Consider the following 21944-nt stretch of genomic DNA (forward strand, 5'->3'; position numbering starts at 1 on the left):
AAGAAGCAACTGGCGGGCCGGATGTGGCTCCCGGGCCGTAGTTTGCTTTACCCTGGTCTCGTCCATGAACGTGCTCGCTTTTTGGGACTTGCAAAAAACACCCAGCTGGGATTTAAAATCAAATCATTACTGTTGCGCATGTGTGACGACATAGAGGTGTTACTAAGTGTGGAACCCTGTATGAATAAGCGCCTGAATATATATATCATTTATTATTATTCCACATGGATGACTGAATGTTTTACCGAATGGTAAAAATCATAACTCCCGATGAACTTCTTTTGCACGGTGTGTTCAAGGAAGTGGAAAGAATTTTATGTTCTTACAGGAGTACCTCAGTTTTCATTCTTAACTTGTTCTAAAAAGTCAGTTGAAAACTGAAGCAATTTTTCCCATAGAAAATAAAGTAAATCAATAAATCCCTTTCAAAAATATATTTTATAAAAAATAATTTCAATTTCACATGCAGAAAAGGCAAAATGCATACATATGATGAGTGAAATGAACAAATGGACATTTAACATCTCTTTAATCTTCATTAAAGTCGGCGAGGAGCATCTTTGTACTTGGCGATGACTTTTTTTCTTGTGTTTCTCAAAGTGAGTTTGACCACTGAGCGCAATGCCACAGATGTCACCTGTCCGATTTTGGAGTGACCTTTTATTGTTGCCAGACCAAGGCACACCTGTGCAAAAGTATCAATATCTTTATATTCCAGCCCCCAGAGGTGGATGGATTATCTTTTTACATAATTGAAGCCTCTTGTTGGCGATGGAGCGGGAATGGAGGAGGGGAGGCTATCTTCGTCCTTTGCAATGAATTTTTTTCTTGAATTCGATACAGTTTTCCAGAGAGGAAATGGCTGGCACTCACAACTTTCTTCGACCCCCATGACAGGTTCTTTAGCATTCACACTCAATAAAAATGAGTCAGCAACATGTAGGCTGCTATATTTGGGCACTCATTTCAGCGAATGATACAGTAAAGACCAAAACAGACTAGTTTGTTATGCACAATGTTGTGCCTTAACTACAAAAACCAGGGCAAAACTTTCATAAAAGACCGAATGATACAACTAATGGGGTGTTCAAAAACCCAGGTTTGACTGCACATACATTTAGTTTAAAAGGCACCTATTACACTCACTTGCGGGCCTTTGTATTGAGTTGTGGACTCCTATACAGCGGCTACACACAATAACAAAACAGAAAGCTTCTAGATCTTCCAGACTCTGCACCTCTTTCTGTACTGTTTCAATAGGTTTTCTACACATTCAGCTTGTGACTGAGCATGCCCATATAAGGAGGCCCAGGTTGTGTTATCAGTGGAACTCGTAACAAGATGAACATCAGTAGCTGCACACTTGCTTAAGGGGTCGGCATGGCACAAAAAAAACATAAAAAGTAATAAATAAAGCACTATCAAACACTTAAAACGCATCATGCTAAACAGAAATATAAATATTTTAAAAATATCGATATATCGCCCAGCCCAAGGGTCAGCAATCCACGGCTCCCCAGCCTCTTTGTTGTGTCTCCCTTTGCAATGCTCAAATATTATTAATAACACCCAAGTCAGGAAAATGCACATCTTTGTGATGAGTTTAAAAAATCCTATATTGTGTGCGGCCATGAATGCATCCTGACTGACTTCTGACAGGATGCTGTCAGGTAAACATGGAGGAAAAAGTCATACTTTCACAGACATTTCTCAAAAATAAAGGAGAGATAATTTGGAAAAACAGCGGCATGGGAACTTGTTTGCGACAGAGTAAACAAATCAGCTAAGTTTACAGTAATTTACACATTTATGTAGTAAGTTTATCTTCAATACTAGCAAGAGTACTCCATCAACTCGTCTATTCCTATCTTTGTGTTCTTTAGTAATCAGCAATAGAACCTAGGTAAGCTTCATCAGTTCTCAACAAAAAAGGCCTTTTGTGTCAAAATAAATTTCAAGCATAACTGAACATATTTAAACATTCTGTATATATTTAGCCAAAATGTCCAAACAACAATAACACAACACACAAAAGTGTGTTGTAACATCCATAGTAAGCAAAGTAACCCCCATCCATTTTCTATGCAGCTTATCCTCACTAGGGTCACAGGGGTGCTGGAACCTATACTAGCTGTCTTCGGGCGAGAGGCGGGGTACATCCTGGACTGGTGGCCAACCAATCACAGGGCACATATAGACAAACAACCATTCACACTCACATTGATACCTACGTATGGACAATTTAAAGTGGCCAATTAACCTAGCATGTTTTTGGAATGTGGGAGGAAACCGGAGTACCCGGAGAAAACCCACGCATGCACGGGGAGAACATGCAAACTCCACAGAGACTTCTAACATGCACTTCTGCCACCGTTTTTCCGCCGTTTTTCCAGCTTAAAATTACACTGAATGTACTCTTTTATTGTGGAGTTGCAGAAGTTTTCGACCTCTTTCTAAACTTGTATGGCCGTTAAGAATGATAAAATGTTCTAAGATGGCGGCAATTTGACACTGAAATCAATCAAATCCACTTTCAGTATTTCTTACGGGAAACGGGCTTGAAGTTCCCCTTAAAGTTGACTCAAATAGAAAGAAATGGAACTAGTCAAGTTGATTCCAGAACCTCGAGTACTCACTACCGGATAGGAACATCATCCAGATTTTAGTATTGACGCACAGTCCTTTCACAGATTGAAAAAAACATGGATATTTCACTCTATCGGGCCAGGAAACAAAGGAATGTCAGCACTCTGCTATTTTTATTTAGAATAACAAGGCTGGGTCCCGACTGCAGCCTGACACGTATACGTCGACGATACAAAAGGTTCTTTTAATGATGCCGTAGCAGAGATAATATTCCAAATGTATCCAAATGACAATTTCTTTGATGGCACGTGGCCATTAAAGAGCCATTTTGCCTTCTGTTGAATACGCTCCCTCCATATTTCATTGAGATGCATATCTGCCTTTCACACTGTCTGCCTGCTCCGCTGTATTCTCTATTCAGAAGTGACCCATTGCTCCCTGCCATACAATCCTTCACCTTCCTGGGCTTAGAAGTAATTACCACTTTAATTTGCTGCCTGCTTTTGTGCATGTGTATCTGTAAGGTATGTGTGTGTGTGTGTGTGCATATAGTATGTATGCATATTGGCGCCACGGAAATGCATAGATCCATCACCTTAAAGGAGTGCAATTTGAACAGTTTGCCAATAATTGATTAGCTGAAAAAGGTGCCAATCAATTAACATAAAAGTCAAAACTATTACAAGAGTGGATATGACTTTTAGTTATTGATTACCACAGAGATACATGTTAAAGGTTATGGATATATGTTGTGACTGAAATACTTCTATTTGATACTTTTACATATAATTATTTCAGCCATTATATAAGAAAAATATACTACCATGACAACAATTTTACTTTTTTTTGCACTATTACTATTACTAGTAGAATTTTCTTTCCTTTTATTTTATTTAATTGCAACATGACCTGAACATGAAAGTTTGTGGTACCAAATGTGATCCTGAATGGGGGGAAATTGTTTTGATGAATTTAAAATGTGTGTCTATTGCATGCGTGCATGAACAGATAAAATAGGCATGGATCTGAAATGCATATTAAAACACTTTAAATTGTTTGATTTATTCACAAAGAACAATGCAAATGAGTGCATATTGTGTGTGTGTGTGTGTGTGTGTACTATATGGTTTGTTTTACTTGTACGTGTGTGTGTGTTATCCTCCCATTGGTCCAATTACTCCAGAACCAAACCTTGTCTGCTCCTCTGCATCCCCTTTAAAAAAAAAATCCTTCACCCGTCTCACCCCAGCAGTCCCCATGGTGAGGCCAACCTTCCCCCATCTCCTCCTCGCCCCGCACAGCCAGATTGTCCATCACAACGCCCCTCACAGGACACCCACTGCACCTCCTGCACCCTTCCACTTTGGGAATCATCTCCATTGTCGCTCACCTCTCTCTTCATCTCATCTTTCTGGATCTCCTTCACGTGCCCCCTAAACTCTTCCTTTTTGCTCCCCACCCTTTCCATTCTTCCCATTATACCCCCACCTGCCCTCCCCAGTCCCAGGTGAGCTGACGACACAAGGAGAGCAGAAACACACCGTGAATATTAATGGTTTCATCTGAATATTAATAAAGTACGCATCTTAATGATCTTTAAAAAAATAATACCAGCGCTACAATAAAAGGCTATACGGCTGGGACACACACACACACACACACACACACAAATGATCTACACAATCCATCCTACGCTGTGTAGCATAGTTAAAACCAGGCCTTATCCTCCGACCTGCTGTTTAAATGCTGAGCATCACGTTCAAGACAAATGCCTCCTTCCCTCCTCCTCCTCCTCTTTAGCAAATGAAGACACTTCTCCTTTCCCACGTCCTTCTCCTCTATCTCATCCTGTTGCTCACTTCACTTTCTTTTTATCTCCTTCTGCTCGTTTAGTTTAGGCAGCTTCCCGCTCCCCCAACTTCTCACCGTTGCCCCATTTCACCTCTTTTCTCACTCCCCACCCCTTCTTATTTTTTTTTTTTAACAAACTACCCCCCCCCCCCCCCCCGCTATATATTACCCCATCTCGTGCTCCCTCTCTCCCAGCCTCACCTACTCGATATTCCAGCCTTGTTCTCCTGCAGTCTCCAGCACAACTTTCTGACCCACTTCCTCTCTCGTCCCTGGCCTCCTGATCAAAGCCTGCAGGACGGCATCGCCTTGGGCAGAGGAGAGGGAGAACGTGAGATGGGTGGGGAGGTGGGTTTTTTTTTTTTGGAGGGGAGGGTGGATGAAGGGATCTGAGTTGAGAGGAAAAGAGGAAGAGACAGATACAGAAAGGATAGAGACGCAACCCAGAGATCACAAAGCCGGGAAAGAGGAGCCAGGTGCCCTCTCAAGCCCAAGGACAAAAGCTCTTCCTCGTTGATCACACACACACACACACACACACACACTGCCAAGCCTGTCAGCACCGTCATCCGCAGTCATGTACGTTATGTGTGACGACAAGGTTGACATTAATGTGGTGTGATAAGAAAAAATAAGGAAAATGTCTTTTTTTTTTTTGAAGTCACTCTGCCAAAACACCTCATTTTTGGGTGGGGAGGGGAGGGAGAGCCAACAGAATGTTTAATAAATTACACTTTCAGATTACTTGTTGTCCCATCTTGTTATTCTGCTTTGCATTCAGGCGTTTCACAGATGAGGGCTCTTGACAATGTGTGTGTGCGTATCTCGGCAGATGTCAGTCACAACTCCCCCAACGGTGGAACCTCCAAAGTTGAACACCTTTAAAAAAAAAAAAAAAAAAAAAGTCGTACACTTCAGAATTTAAACTAAATTTTAGGACAATCATATAAAGTCTCACAAAACAGCAATGAGGGAACATGTGATGACAACCATAGAACTGGAAATGCAACATCGAAACGACATAGAATGCAACACGCCCACACAGCTCTGCCCTGGCTGCTCAGTACAATTTCAGTACAATAACTAGGAGAGCTCTGGTCAGGTACCTACCCTGGACATGGTCCAGATCCACACAAAAATGGAACGTGCAAGTCAAAACGTAAACATCTTTCTATGTTATAGTCTCCACTGTGAAAGGTACAGTCAAACCTCTGTTTTCGTTTACTTAACTCATTCAATTCCAGCCATTTCTCAAAAGTTGCCCCTCTCAGTACCGGCCATTTTTGATGATTTTGACTGATTTCTCAAGGCACATAGAAGAAAAAGTTTCTACTTTTTTCACTTCTTTTGTAATCAGTAGTAGAACATAGTAGGTACATTTCAGCAAAATATCAGTTCTGATACTGTGTGTGTGTACGCATTTGCGCTCATGTGCGCACGTTAAAATTCAATGCGTAACCTTCCTGGTTGCAGCGCAGCATGCGTTTAAATTGTTATAAAATGCACTTCTGCCACCCTGTGGGCGTTTTTACAGCTTAAAACTGCTGAAAAGATGTCTTCCATTGTGCAGTTGTGTCATCACCCCTTTTTGTCTCTTGTGCTAAAAACAAACAAACAAAAAAATGTGCGTTTGGGTTGACAGAAACATATAAATACATCTTTGGTAGCGAATGAGTTCATTTGTTCTCAAATAAATAATGTAAATCCAACTGATCTGTCGTATACACAAAAAATATATAAATAAAATCGACTTTTATAGAGACTAAAAATAGTTTTACATGCTGAAAAGCCTCCCATGCCCTTACCGTACAGAATGAGAATGAATTCAATCGTGTTTCTCACCTCCTTTAGCTGTTTGTCTATATGTGCCCTGTGATTGGCTGGCGACCAGTCCAGGTTGTACCCCGCCTCTCGCCCAAAGACAGCTGGGATAGGCTCCAGCACCCCTGCAACCCTCGTGAGGAGAAGTGGCAGAAAATTAACGAACGAACGAACCTCCTTTAGCTAATTCCTGGCACTCGCAACTTTCTTTGGCCCCATGACGGGTGATTTAGCTGTTCCCCTCAACAAACAATGTACAGAGAGTGAGTCAGCAACAACAAGCTTTTTTTCTGCACTTGATTGTGTAGAAGGCAGACAACTTGGTAAGTGCGATACAGTGTGAAATCAGAGACGGTGTCCGAAAACCGAGGCAAGTTCCATTAAAACAGAATCATACAAAAACCAAAGGTTCGACTGTACTTTTTTTTTTAGTATGGTTAACTTACTTCTACACACTGCATGGCAGTTAAAATGCTGCTTAAAACATTGCCTGTACATTTGATTAAATTGTTCAGGGGACTTCTAAAGGCTTATAGTGAAAGGTCACCAATAAAACAAGAGCCTAGATAAGGAGCAAGTGAAAAAAGTGTGCACAAATTAGACTAGTGGAATGTGGCTGTGATAAAGGTTTCATGATGGATTTTAATAGACAAGTTTGGGGGAAAAGCGTTTCAATATGAGAACAAATCGAACGTCGACCAGCGTCATGGAACAAATTGTGGTTGATTTTGGAGGTTCCACTGTATTCTAAGTACTATCTTTTCCAGAAATGATGAATTATTCATCAAGTCGACAGTCATTTGTGGTGGAAAAAAAGAAGCTTGTTTTATAGAGGAAATTCAAGACTTTTAGGAGCTCTTTGCAATGTAAACAACCTGGATTGCAATCCAAGGGCTTGTCCATCCCAGCGGCCATGTCGGTCGGAGGTGGGAGGGGTGAGGTTGTGGGGGTGCAAGAACACCAGCCCATTTGTACCCAGAGTGAGGTGGCGTGTACTTTAACATTCCCTGCGCATCCCGACAAAGAGCACTAATTATAAATAAATTAGGGACACGACACGGTGAGCCACGGGAGGGGGGCGGGGGCCACGACAAGCGGCGGCGGCGGCATAGAGCGACTGATAGAGAGTGCAGAGCTAAAAGAAACAGACAAGAGACGCCAGAGTGAGGGAGAACAAGACAGGAGAGATTTTGCAATGACATGGAGGTGCAAGTGGGAGAAGAAAGTAGATAAGAAATAAGAGGAATGGAGCACAAGGAAGGCCAGGGGATGGGGATGGGGATGGGGATGGGGGAGTTAGAGGAGGCGGAGGCTTGTAAGTGAGCGAGTATACAAGGCCTGAATCCTCAAAATATAGCTTGAGCATACATCTGCTGCTGAATTGAAAAAAAATTCCCCCTAGATGACGGAGCGGAGGCGCTGCAATGTGTTTGAACACAGATAGAAAAAGGTGGGAGGGAAATTAACAAGCGAGGTGACACAAAGAGGAGAAACATCGGGATGAATGGTTGGGGGGAAAAACACAACAAACAGGCCCCGGTTTGGCATGAATGGTTGCTCTTTGGGAAAGGAAGTGATACCAATCAGATTAAACAAATGCTACGCAATAACGATGAAACAGAGATATCAAGCTGCGGAACACTCCCCACCTGTCACTCAAGCTTATCTGAGATGACTTGACAACCGAGCGAGTGTATGTCAAGAGATTGCTGTGTGTGTCTGTGCAGAAAGTGTCTTTGCATGATGTGTGTGCACATGTATGTGGTTAGCCAGGCCTGAAGTCTATATGCATGTGGTTCTGCTGAGTGTGTGTGTGTGTGTGTGTGTGTGTGTGCGCGCACACCCACAAGTCTTGCTGCTATCTAAATGGATCACACTTCTTCAGAGTGGGCCACCATTTCTCAGAGGCTGCCATCTCTGTACAGATAGATAGACAGAAGGATGGATGGAGGGGCGGATGGATGGACGGGGGTGAAGAGGGCGGGAGGAAGGTCGAGCACTCAAGGTTATGTCCAGCCTGAAGTTGAGAAGTGATGACCGGTAAGAAATAAAAAAAACAGTTGTGCGATGTGAGCGTCTTGAACATGATGGAAGTTAACAAGCTGCCCGCGTGATAAAGCCAGGAGACATTTATTGTTCCCTGAACAACTGCCGTGTGCCTCCCTGTCGCCAAAGGGGGTGAGAGGTCATCTGACTGTGAGTCGGAGACAGAGAAAGGTCCACTAACTGACCCACGATTGGCCCCCTGACAGGGCAAACACCCCCTCCCCTTCTCATCATGATCCGGTCTCCATGGCTACTGAGCTGCACACAAACATGATGTCAGTATTGGACTTGAGGGAGGTGCTGAGGAGATGTCACATAACTCACAGATAGACACTCAACTACACTGCGAGAATAGCACTCCACCAAGATAATTCCATGCATGATGATAAACAAAGTACCTGATGGACAGCGACAACCGCTTGCAACACAACAGGGTGGGAGTGTTCAACTTCACATGCTGGTGAGGCTACAATATCACCACCAGGGGCGTCACTAGGTTCTGAGGACAGGGGGGCTTAGCCCCCTGGAGATGCACAGGATATGAATGAACGTAGTAGACATTCCAAAAAATCCAAAAAACAAATAACAACCAAGAACCAATAACAATATAACTTTCCCACTTTTGGAAAGATTTAGTAGAGATACTCAATTGTTTTAGGCCACCATTAAATTTCCACAAGTACACACAATCTACACTGCAAAACTGCTGCTCAAGCTCTGCAATCATTCTGTCCAGTGGACAGTGATCGATTATATAATAATCATTATTATATTATTAATTAGCCTATTATTATTACTATCATCTTACTACTGCTACTAGTAGTAGTAGTAGTAACCCCCCCCTTAAATAATTAGATATTTTTTTAGGATTTTTAAAAATGTTTTTTTTTTTACAAAATAAATCTCTGACAAATTTCATATAATATGGCAAAAGGCTAATAAGCAAACCAATAAGAAGGCTAATACTAGCCTACTACTACTAGAGATTTTTTTTGTAAAAAAGAAAAACAATAAAAAAATATCTAATTATTTAGGGCGACTTAAGAACATTTTAGGGGGGCTAAAGCCCCAGAAACTGGCTGCGTTCACTTCCTCCCCCAATTCTGTGTTGGTGTATGGAAACAGGCGGTATTTGTTGTTTACAAGTAAAAACATGGAACTTCAGCATCTTATCACATTTGCAAACACCCAGAGTGTATGGTGGTCTGCAGATGTAGTTTTCTGACTGAAATGCTAGTACCCAGGGCCAGCAAAGTCTTCTCTGCTGGCCTAAACACCAACAGAGTACTGACCTACATTTACAATTCAAATTCTAGTATTTGTTCCACGGAATTGTGTTATTTGTGTGTCAATTGTGTGTGTGAATTTTATTCCCAGCAGTATATTATCTTGATTTGGTACGTGTCTTTGGGCGGCACTGGTTCCAGAGTGGGCAGCACGGTGGTCTAGGGGTTAGCGCGCAGACCTCACAGCTAGGAGACCAGGGTTCAATCCCACCCTTGGGCATCTCTGTGTGGGTTTTCTCCGGGTACTCCGGTTTCCTCCCACATTCCAAAAACATGCTAGGTTAATTGGCGACTCCAAATTGTCCATAGGTATGAATGTGAGTGTGAGTGGTTGTTTGTCTATGTGTGCCCTGTGATTGGCTGGCGACCAGTCCAGGGTGTACCCCGCCTTACGCCCGAAGACAGCTGGGATAGGCTCCAGCGGTAGGAAATGAATGAATGGTTCCAGAGTGCATATGTTAGATTTCAGCTTCGATGTGTTGTCATGCCACACAATCGGCGGTGCTGGCAAGACATCTATGTCTTAAGAACCCAAAGCAAGACGTCCCAATACATGTCTTGAAATCTTAAGACACATATTTGAAAACATGCACCCATGTCTTCAAGACACCAGACAAGATGTCTGCGTATGTTTTCATACAGTTATGAACATAACAAACTAGTCCGTTTGCCTGTGCCAAAACAAAGCACCCTAAACACTGTTGTTTGTTTGAGTCTGACTGCCGACTGCTAAATAAACCACCATGGTTCCAAAGAAAATTGCGTCAAAAATAAGTTCCATTCATTTCCATTCCATTTTCTTTTGGGTCACTTGGGCAGCTTCCTGGTCTACGACTATGTCTTCCAGTTCCACCGGGAGGACACCAAGGCGTTCCTTGGCCAGCTGTGAGACATAATCCCTCCAGCGTGCTGTAGGCCTGCCCCTGGGCCTCCTCCCGGCTGGGCATGCTAGGAAAACCTCAACAAGGAGGTGTTCAGGAGGCATCTGGACTACATGATGAAGCCACCTCAAATGTATCTCCTTGATGTGAAGGAACAACGGCTCTACTCTGACCACCTCTCGGAAGTTCCTGCCTACGTTCTTGAGCCTCGGTCACAAGCGGTCATAGGGGCACCTACGGCAGATGGTCTACGTGCAAAAGAAACGCACGCTAGGTTCTTTGCCACATCAAACAAACTTTACGGGTGCTCATTTTTTTTCATGTCGCAAAACAAACTTACATACTTTGCCCGTACAGCCACTGTGTATCTTTCATATGGTTAGCTGGTTTGGGCAATTTTTTTCATACGTCGCACATACGCCTCACACACTATTTCATAAATCCTCCATGCATGTTGAGATCTTACTCCTTTCATGGTCGCAACTACGCTCCCCAGGAACAAAAAAAAAACACAGCAATTTGGGGAATACCAAAAATGCAACGGCAAAAAAACGGTACATCCAGTTGTGACCTACTGCTTTGGAGTGAGTCCAGCACCTTACAGAGGAAACTCATTTTGGCTGCTTGTATCTGCAATCACGTTCTTTCGGTCACCACCTAAAGCTCATGACCATAGCTGGGAACATACATCAACCGGGAAATAGATAGTTGTCTTCATGTAAAACTACAATATTGTCTCTAAACATTTAGTTTTGGTTCATATTTTTGAGTGCCTTATAAAGATTAATTGAATTTATGTAATTTCCAAAGGGAAAAAATAGCAGTTTTTGTACATTTTGGTTTTTGTTGAACTTTGGAAGAAATTAATAACTGAGGTCTTAATTGTAAGTAATTGTTAAGACCACCTGCTTGTGTTGCCATGCTAACACAATACTAACGTTCATAATTTCGCTATTTGCACCTGGCTAGTGGCCGTGATTTGGTGATTTGGTGTTGTGCGTGTGTGCGGTGTTGGAATTTTGGTAGTCTGGTTGCTCGGGCACGCAGACCTCACAGCTAGGAGACCAGGGTTCAATCCCACCCTCGGGCATCTCTGTGTGGAGTTTGCATGTTCTCCCCGTGCATGCGTGGGTTTTCTCCGGGTACTCCGGTTTCCTCCCACATTCCAAAAACATGCTAGGTTAATTGGCGACTCCAAATTGTCCATAGGTATGAATGTGAGTGTGAATGGTTGTTTGTCTATATGTGCCCTGTGATTGGCTGGCGACCAGTCTAGGGTGTACCCCGCCTTACGCCCGAAGACAGCTGGGATAGGCTCCAGCACCCCCCGCGACCCTCGTGAGGAAAAGCGGTAGAAAATGAATGAATGAATGAATGAATGGTTGCTCGGGTTTACGTAGGCACCGGTGCCCTTATGATAGATTCATAATCCTGTGTGTACCCCACTTAGGTCACCTGACCTGTTAACGACCAAACAAAGGGCCACATGTGACTTCAATCATCATCTAATGGTGAGCTTTTGCACAGTACTGTTTATTGTGCAGTGATCACACCTGCTTTGACAGGCCCAACATGGACTCCATTATCAAAGCGGTGGGCCCATACAAGAGTGCAGTCTGTAAAGTTGCAGCAAAGAGGGGCGAGTTAAAGAAAGGTAAAGAAGAGGAGCAGCTTGTTGCATTAGCATTCCACCAGCAGAGAGGCTGTCTGTTTGCCTCTGGCAGCAGCCGACAGAGGGGGGGACACTCTCTGCATCCTCACACAGCTCGTCTATCTCTCCCTCTGTCACTGTCTATCTCTCGCCCTGTCTGTCTCTGCCTGTCTCGCGTTCGCTTTTCGCTCGCCCAGTCGACATCCACAACAGCCCGGCCCACCTACCCCCACCTTTTCTTTACCGCCGCCGCCTGTCACCGTTTTTCTCCACACGGGACGCTTTGCTCTTGTATCTCCCCCGTCTCGCTGTCAAACTGGCATCTTGCTTGTTTATCTCTCTCCATGCTAATTTCTATTGTGCCTTCGCCTTTTCATTAAGAACACACTGACCCCCCCTCCTTTTTTCCCCCCAAGCCAAGGCAGGATGCTGTTCCCAGGAAGAAAACCCAACTGTGCAGCGGATCCAAAGTGGGACGCAGTGTACTGGGTGACATCAACAGGTGAAAGGCTTGCATATACAGTACACATACTGTACATACAACAGGAGCAGTCTGAAATATTATAAAAAAATATAGTGTAGTGTATTTCTAATCATATAAATATATTTAAATATTATGAATATCAATAGATCATAAGAAAGGTGACAATAGCTTTATTACTTTTTGTAGACGTGTAGAACTGCACTACCCACTAATAAGGAATGTGACCAAAATGATATCAGTACTGATGCCATACAGTTCTACACCACTCCAAATTACTACAAAACACCATATTTTGCTCTTTTTGAGCTTCTAAGGCACCATTTTGGCTTTGCATGCCATGTTGCATATGAAATACATAAAAATACAATGTGACCTTCAGACTTCAAATGGGTTTTTATCCATAAAAAGGGGGTCACTGGCCTAGAATAATCAGCTTCAGGTGAAAGGCCAAGTGAAGCCTCAACAGAGAAGATCCCAAGTGTGGACCAGGTGACCTCTAAATGATAGACACAGAGCAGACTAGTCAGAGTTGTCAGTTGTCATCCATTGTTTTAACGTTGGATTTATCTGCAATGTGTGTACAATGATGTTTAAAGGGTTTGTGTTATAGTATTGGCCCCTTATTATGCAAAATGGCCTTTTTAAATGATGTCATAACAGTAATCCGTGTCCTTCGACTAAAGCCTGTTTATGAGCACCAAAAACGTGAGAAAACTCAATCATCTCCCTCACTTGTCCGCTCCACTTTTGAGAGAAGGGGATTTTAAGAAAAAATCAGAATCGGGCATCATACCCTGCAGTGTGAACCTAGCCTCTGTCAGAGGTACAGTACAGGCCAACAGTTTGGACACACAACCGATGGTCCCATTAACTCATTCAATCCCAGCCGGGGTACACCCTGGACTGGTGGCCAGCCAATCACAGGGCACATATAGACAAACAACCATTCACACTCACATTCATACCTATGGACAATTTGGAGTCGCCAATTAACCTTGCATGTTTTTGGAATGTGGGAGGAAACCGGAGCACCCGGAGGAGTACTCCGGTTTCACACGGGGAGAACTTGCATACTCCACAGAGATGGCCGAAGGTGGAATTGAACTTGGGTCTCCTAGCTGTGAGGTCTGCGTGCTAACCACTCGAACACCGTGCAGCCCTATCTAAAATATAAGACATATTTGACACTTATTTGACACTTGTTTTTCTTAAGTACAGAATTCCACATGAGTCCATTCATGGTTTTGAGAATCTCCAATGTAAATACTCCTAAACATGCAGCAAAGGTCCAAAGGTTTGGCCTGTAATGTAGGTGTGGTTTAGCATTAAAACGTTTAAAAAAAATGTGTGTTCCCAGTAGGGCTTAGTGAAAGCACTTTTAAACTGTCTAGATTTCGGCATCAAGGCTACATTTTGGCTAACATCTCCACTACTTGTGGGACGAAAACGGTATAATATGAACCTTGAAGTTTAAAACATCACCTTCCCTTAGCAACACTCACAAGGACATCCGTGATAAATAAATAAAAAAAAAAGTGTGACGGAATTTTGATATGCATTGAAAACTATAGAAGGGTTGGAACTACAAAAGTGTGCACTGTTCCGTCTCCACACTTTTAGCTTTCCTCCCTGCCCCCGTCATCTTTAAACCACAAACGCTTTTTGGCGCGTCAAGTCCAGTCTGTCTTCTCTGCCATGAAAGGAGTCAATCACGCCGAGGATTCAACCTTTGTCAGCGTTTTGCAGCAGCGTGCCGGTTGGCGCTCTCCGAAGGTCCTGCGTGCTTTGCCGTCCTGACCGCATTTAATCCACCGTCGGCCTCAAAGTGAATCACGCGCGAGGAAACGCTTTCTGACACGGGGCGAGTCGCCGTCGAACAAAGTCAGCAAATAAGCATGATGGGTATCAACATAATGCTCTGATGATTACTGCTTTATCAAATTTAATTAGATTATCAGGGCTTAGCTTGGCCGAGGAGGGGGGAGTTGTAAGTAAATAATGTGCTACTCAGGCTACTCTCAGAGACAAAATGCATTCACACAAATTAATAGTCGATTGAATAAAAGCCTTGAAAGCATATCAGCGTGACATCTGTTCTCGTGAGAATTTAGTAGGAAATTGTACAAAAGATTAACTAGTACATGAGGTTAGAATTGGAGTACAATTAGTCCAGCAACGTGGGCGAATGAATGAATGAATAGAAAAACTGTATCAGTGTTTTGGCAGAGGAAGGCGGAGGTTTTTATCTGATGGCCTCATGAGCGATGGTTGGACTTAACCCCGACATAATCAACTATTTTTGTTTCATTGTCCCCGAAACTCATCCTTCTCATTTAAAAGGTACTGTATCTCCCTTGTCTCAATTAATCTTCCCCTCTCCCTCTGTTTGCCCTTCTGCGTTTCCTCCCCCTGCTCCGTTGCATCCATCTTGTTCCCGCCTCCCTCCGGCCTCCAGCCAGCACTCTGGTATTCCCAAAGTCATCTGCAATCAGACATCTTCAATGGATTAATTACACTGTCCTCACACGGCTTGATTGAGCATCTAACATCAACACCCCCACCAGCGCCTTACCTCCGCCCACTTATAGACCTTGCATGCTGTATTTGCACCCTCCTCATCTCCTTGTTTCCTTTCCTAAACTTCACCTCCTGAGCCGCCCCATCCCTCCAACCACCGACCCCCCCCCACCCCGGGGTGCGGCGTCTCGCTAATTGGACATCGATTGGTATTGGGTGCTCTCCATGATCTTTCCTGAATATTGGGATCACACTAAGTTAAGAATGAAGTGAGGGGAGACTCTTGCCAGGAGAATGGATGAATACGAGAGGTAAAGGCTCACTAAATGCTTCAGCTTAAAGAAATTCTATAAGTACACAAAGGGGCACTTGGGCTTAGTTGTCTGCATCCACAAGTGCTCACAACATTAGGTACATCAGCAGAACTCAATGGGGAATGGTTGTTCGCTCATGATTGGATGGAAATGGTGCAAATAAAGTACCTGTACGGTGACTGATACCAAGGTGTCACACAGAGTAGATCATTCTGGGGCAAAAGCTGCTTACCATTTCAGCATGGACACGGTCTTAAAACAAACCAACCATCTCAGCAGAGCGGTGGTCTCAAACACAGGGCACCAAGACCTGTTTTTGACCCCCGAAATAGAGTTCCGCAAGAGCTGATCAGAGGCACCTTAATCGGGCAAGCAACAGCAAACACCGAGCTCACACTTATCCTAAACAGAGGTGGGGGTCAATAAACAGACCATAATTGCCAGCACAACATGGAACAGGTAAGTAAACACACACAGGGAAACTATTACTACTAATAACAAGCGACCGTGTTAACGCGAACCACGACTCTTTACAAAACAAGTGCCTCAAGGCATGCTGGGAAGCCGGAAGTACTCCCGGCGACAATGTAAGAAGAAGCAATACCAGGTCTCCGGCAGAATGCAGTAGGAAAGTGAAGCCGATGTTATGAAGAAGCATTCATGCTCTATGTTCATGTTCCTGTTTTGAATATGTGGAACCCTTGATGCAGCCCAGCCTCACCTAGAGTCTAGTCATCGTCGTCTGATTTGCATTATACATTTTTCAAAAAACATACCCCCCTCAAGTAGCAGACATTTGTGATAGTTTTGACTGATCTTTAAAAGGCACTTAGAATATTGCGTTCTAGGGCTACTATATAAACATGGAACATAGCAAAAGAAAGATGAGACTCTCACCTCTGATTGAAAAAAAAAGAACAAAAACATTAGTTTAGTAATCAGCTGCAGAAGTTAAGTTTCAGCAAAATATCAGTTGTCAAAAAATAAAAGGGAGAAAAGATAAACGTTTGGGGTCACTGGCAAAATTCTTTGTTTTCCAAAGAAAAACAAAATTTTATGCATTTCGCAAAGAATTTTTTCCATTTCACAAACATTTTTATCCATTTCACAAACAATTAAAATTAATTTTTCAAAGAAGCATCTACATTTTTGCATAGAGGCCGACTATCAACAACTGTCAGTCCTCTGCATCAATCTCCTGGTATGGCTGCTAATCCAAGTTCATCATTTTATAAGGCTAATAGATGATTAGAAAAGCCATCTAAAAATCTAAACTAAAACTAAAATCTCTTACCATGCTGTTAACTACTCCCTTCAGAGAGCAGCACAAACTGGGTCTAACAAGGAAAAACGATGCACAACTGTGCAAGAGAGTGTGTAGTTTAAGACAAAGATGCCTCACAGCTGCACTAAATAGTAGCCATCAAACACCAGTGTCAGTATCAACAGTGAAGCGGCGACTTCAGGATGCTGGACTTCATAGCAGGACTGCCAAGAAAAAGCCATATCTCAGACTGGACAAAAACATTTCTAAGTCATCCCAAACTTTGGAGCGGTAGTGTACATTTCAAGCATCACATTTCACCTTGACGTAAATTTAGCCATGTATATTTTGCCAAATATGTAAACAACTATGCCAGAAAATAAACAATACAAATAAATGGTTGTTATAATGCGTTTACAAATATAACACCACAAACTATTTACAATTTTCACATTTGGAACTGAACTGTGTGTGAGCGTGCATTAAAATGTCCCTTCAATGTGTAACCTTCTGCATGCTACACTCCTTGCTTTTCCACTTCCTGCTTGCTGTGGAGTGGTGGGACATACGTACATGGGAAAGATGCATGCCTAGCTCTCATAATATGGATTTCTGCCATCTTGTGGCCGTTTTTACGAGTTGATAAAAATGTCTTTGGTGGCAAATGAGTTAAAAAAAAGTTGAGATATTTCTATTCATATCAAATTGTATCGACTTTTTCTTGCAACATTATGACTTTTTGCTCAATTTTCTTATCCTTACAATGTGGCACCAGCTCATAAAAAAATGAGTCACGTTCCGCAAATGACCCCGGGGCTGCACTTTAAACACCCTTAGTTTACATATTTTACCTGGAAGGTGAATCGTTACCAAATGATGGCAGAGCGTCTCCAGGCTCCGTCTTCTTAGCACCATCACTATCATGATTCCCACTGGTCAAAGACTGGGTTGTGGACGATAGCAGCCACGTATTTCCAGTGGATACTGCCATACGATATGTTCACGGACTCCTCTAAAATATATCACTTTCATTTCGATAGTATTTTCCCTTGAGGTGATGTACTGTCATAAAAAATGGCTGCTGAAATGTGAGGTACTGTAGATATTGTTGTTATCTGATTAGAGTCACTTGAAGAAGCTCCCTAAACAGCCGTCTCTACTCATTTTCCAACACACACGCACACAATTTGTTCCTCAGCCTCGCCTTAAAACACACACATCCAGCTCCCATCAATCATGAATCGCCAGACCATAACCCTCCAAGCAGAGTGCTGCTTTGAGTCATTCTAAAACCATGATGGATGACAACTTCCCAAAGCAATCCCTCTTGTGCGTGCCAGCATCATTTAACTAACAGCGTCTACCTGCCCCGGCCAATACGGCTCCTCCCAGCCCCGCCTTTACAAAAAAAATCATAAAAAATAAACCCCTCCTTAAGAAGACAGGAGAAGACGGAGGAATGATCTTGGCCCAGGACGGCGATATCAGCCACCCTCTCCCTTTTCTCCATCGTGAGTGGTAAAGACAGGCTGTGAGGAGGTTAAGCTGACCTCAGGCTCACGCTTTGGAGTGGGCTTACCCAGGGAGTGTGAGATGACAAAACATTTAGCCCAATTTCACTTGCAGCTCACTGACAGGCGGAAACAAAAGAAGCCTCGGAGGAATTTAGAATCATCGAATGAATGTCAATTAATTTCACAGCACCGACTTGAATTGATTAGAATATAAAACAATCTTTCTGGAAAGCAGAGGGGGAATTGACGTGCGAGACCTTCAAAAAGAGAGAATGCGGAGGAATGACAAAATGAAAGAAAGATGAGTGATGTGTGTGTGTGTTCTCAGGGTGTGTGTAAAGTAATTAACATGATAGTCTCCCTCTCAGCCTGATAGCCCGTTCCCTGCAGCGAGGTCGTTCAGCAGACATTAACAGACACCTGAACCGCCTCGCAGACAACAAACCTGCGACGCATCTCTAATGCAAACACGCGCCAAACATGTTCCGCCCACATTTCCCCGGCAACCGACACAGGCTGCAAACGTACAGCAATCAGCGGACGTGACAGTGTGCGTGTTGAGCTGTCTGCAGCATACGGCTGTAGTGTTTTATTCTAAACAAAAGGCTCATTACGCCACCTTGACGCTCAACACGGATCAGATACAAAGCTAACACACTCCCATCTTACCTTAGTGGTTGATGTTTCTGTTATTGTTTATTACTCTTATTAAACTGCGGTACTTCAGCTTATACATGACAGTTATGAATGTTCAACTGTTGCTTCCCATTCATAATAGGTTTTATGATGATAGCCGAAACCACTCGTGTCCAAAGTGCTTTAGGACCGCCACCATTTTCGACACTCACCTTGGGTTTTCTGTGGCCCTCCGCATATTCAATAAAGCCGGGGGGTGTCCAAAGTGTGGCCTGCAGATTGTTTTTTATTGGCCCATGGCACATTGGAAAAGTGTAGAAACCCAAAGATAGAACAAAAAGGCACAAAGTAAAGGGAAGCTGAAATGTTGACTAACAATAAGACTTTGCCTTATTTATCTATGTTTTTTTGGCCTTTCTACATAATTTAAAAAATACATAACACCTTTCACGGCAAAGAAACCCGAGTTTGATTCCACTCTCAGGCATCTCTGTGTGGAATTTGCATGTTCTCCCCGTGCATGCGTGGGTTTTCTCCAGGTACTCCGGTTTCAGCCACCACCTTGCTACTTTGCTGTGATTTCTTTCTTGAATTCACTATAGTTTCTCAGCTGCTTTATCAAGTTTTTTTTTGCAGACGTCCAATTTTTTTAAAAAAAAGCAACGATTCCCCTCTAAAATACGCAGTGCACTTGAACGCCTTCTCGGTGCACAGTGCTTGAAAGGAGGAAGGAGGCAGATGGAAACCTAGTTTTTTTTTTTTACCTTTCTGTGTGCATACTGTGAACAAAATTAAGCACATACACACAATAAGGATGACTTAAAGATTCCATGGCCAGAATCTGTCCGTGTCCCACTAAGCATTCTTCACAGAGACTGAGTCACCAATGTGTGGATGCTTTTTTGGGGCACAATGTTTGGCCGTACAATAACAGAGACAGTGTAGGACATATTTGGAACATAGTGTTGTTGAAAAGTGAATCCTACTAAATCCGCGGCCAACAAAAAACAAGGTTGCATTAGACATTACATTAATTTGCTTTGCTCACCTGTAGTGCAAAGCTAGTATGTAAATGTTTTGTTCATGTAGCTTAGAATACATTGGATTGGTCTTTAATATACAAAATGTATTAAAGTGACCCTGTATTCTTCAATTTTTCAAATGCAACCCTTTGTAGAAAATGTTTGAACACCCCTGGTCTAGACCCCAGAACTAATTTTTCCAAATATAATTGCAATGAAAAATCTATCTCTCCAACTCAAAGAGTGTTCTGCTGCAAATGGCACTACAGATGCCAACGTTTGAAATCTGTCAATTAGATTTGGTCTGAACAAACAACATAAAGACGTAAAATGGCTGTCTGTGGTCGAGGTAATGAGATATCCCCCATAAGCATTGGCGCCCAACACAATGCTGACAATACCGTTCTTTTTTTTTTTTCCTCTCCACTGCTCCCTTTTGTTTCCTTCCACTTCATCCTCCACAAGGCTGAGACCTTCACTCTCTATAATCCCAGAGCCGTGGCTTGGCACAGACCCCCAAACACCCCCTTCAGAAACACACAACCCCTAATTTGCTAAAGGATTAGAGTGGGGGCACCGGGGTCAAAGTGAGGCCAGTACCAGAGACCCCAAAAGAGAAGAAATGCAAACACGCCAGGGACCCTCAGAGCAGGGGATATACATGCAAACACACACACATACACACACAGTAGACGTAGTGTGAACCCTGCGCACATGACACACACCGAGGGGCCAAACAGCATTATGTATTCACACACTGTACATGCACACACTAACCTCTTCTCCAGACACGTACTGCAGAAGTAAACAAACTGACCTTAACTCTGTGACAAATACATATTAGTGCAATTTAAAAGTACAACAACACGCAGACGAGTGCAGACCTCCACCAAGGTTGAACTGTGTGCATGGACTCTGCATTTGTCCGTCCGTCTGTATCTTAGTTCTTAAACTACTTTCAGACACAAAATGACACACCAGCTTTGACGACAGAGTGGGGGAAATGGTTCCATTGAGTCCGGAAATCTAAGAAGATATCCAAGGAGGATTTTAGGAACAGGTCTCCCTACCTTTTGAATTATGGGGCGGGGTTCCGTTGGTGCTGGAACAAAAAACAAAATATTTCTCTGCCCGTATATTAGCTGGCCACTTCCTGGTTCAAAAGGAATTGCACCATTTCTGGGTTGAGAGAAAACGGTTCTATTGTGTGGATTGTTCGTGGAAAATAAACACCATATTTATTTTTCTTTCTGCAGTCAAACCGCCTTTTTCAAACCCCTATTTTGTATAATTTTCAACAAACAAACAAAACAGTTGTCTGCCTTACATTTTGGTCTTTGCGTGTATTGCGGCTTCTCCTAAATAATGAGAAACAGGTACAGCTGCACGAGACCACAAAGCAGCTTAAAATGAAAACAAAACACGAGTACAAAACAGGAAATGCTGTGAAAAGAAAGACAAACACAAAACTCAACATACAGAACATGACATAAAACATTGGTTATGCGAGGGGGAAGGGAGGCATCTTGGATCATTCATTCATTTTCTACCGCTTATCCTCACAAGGGTCGTGGGTATGCTGGAGCCTATCCCAGCTGTCTTCGGGCGAGAGGCGGGGTACACCCTGGACTGGTAGTCAGCCAATTACAGGGCACATATTACAGACCTTTCAGATTACAGAGCTGCTGCTGATATCGACATAACATGCTGGACAGTATCGGATATAGAAAGCCAATATCAAGCAGGGCTAGACTCCAACATTTGCATTCTAGGACAACGGTGGGCGGATTTCTGTAGTGTTGGACCATTTCTTAGCTGGCAGGCTACTTTCCTGGTTCAAAGATGATGGCGTGAGAAGACGTTAAGACATATGGCATGTTCTTCTAGTGTGAACTACTCCTCTGGCATTACGAGATTGAAGGGCGCCAGATTCAGATCAAAAGTAACTTCACTGTACATGACTAAAAACGACACCACTTGAATTATTATTACATATTTTGTCTGTCTATTTGTCAATGTTACATTTTCTCAAAATGTGACCATACTATCTACAAATTTTTGGGCCCGGATT

At 43.0% G+C, this 21944-nt stretch overlaps 1 protein-coding gene across 11 annotated transcripts in view; it reads right to left on the bottom strand.

Annotated features, from left to right (window-relative positions):
• Positions 1-21944, bottom strand: part of npas1 (neuronal PAS domain protein 1) — an 86730-nt gene that overhangs the window by 55087 nt on the left and 9699 nt on the right. For 5 of the 11 annotated variants that reach the window (XM_058079679.1, XM_058079673.1, XM_058079676.1 and 2 more), the window contains 2 exons: positions 5183-5316; positions 4639-4745 (listed from right to left, as the gene is read on the bottom strand). The exons of 2 other annotated variants lie outside the window; for them this stretch is intronic. The gene's annotated coding sequence lies outside the window, so the exon portion shown is untranslated. Of the gene's footprint in view, positions 1-4638; positions 4894-5182; positions 5317-21944 lie in introns of those variants that run through there. 4 more of the 11 variants (XM_058079677.1, XM_058079671.1, XM_058079670.1 and 1 more) reach the window with 3 other exon arrangements.

This window comes from Doryrhamphus excisus, chromosome 8, assembly GCF_030265055.1.
Source record: "Doryrhamphus excisus isolate RoL2022-K1 chromosome 8, RoL_Dexc_1.0, whole genome shotgun sequence".
NCBI classification, from domain to species: Eukaryota; Metazoa; Chordata; class Actinopteri; order Syngnathiformes; family Syngnathidae; genus Doryrhamphus; species Doryrhamphus excisus.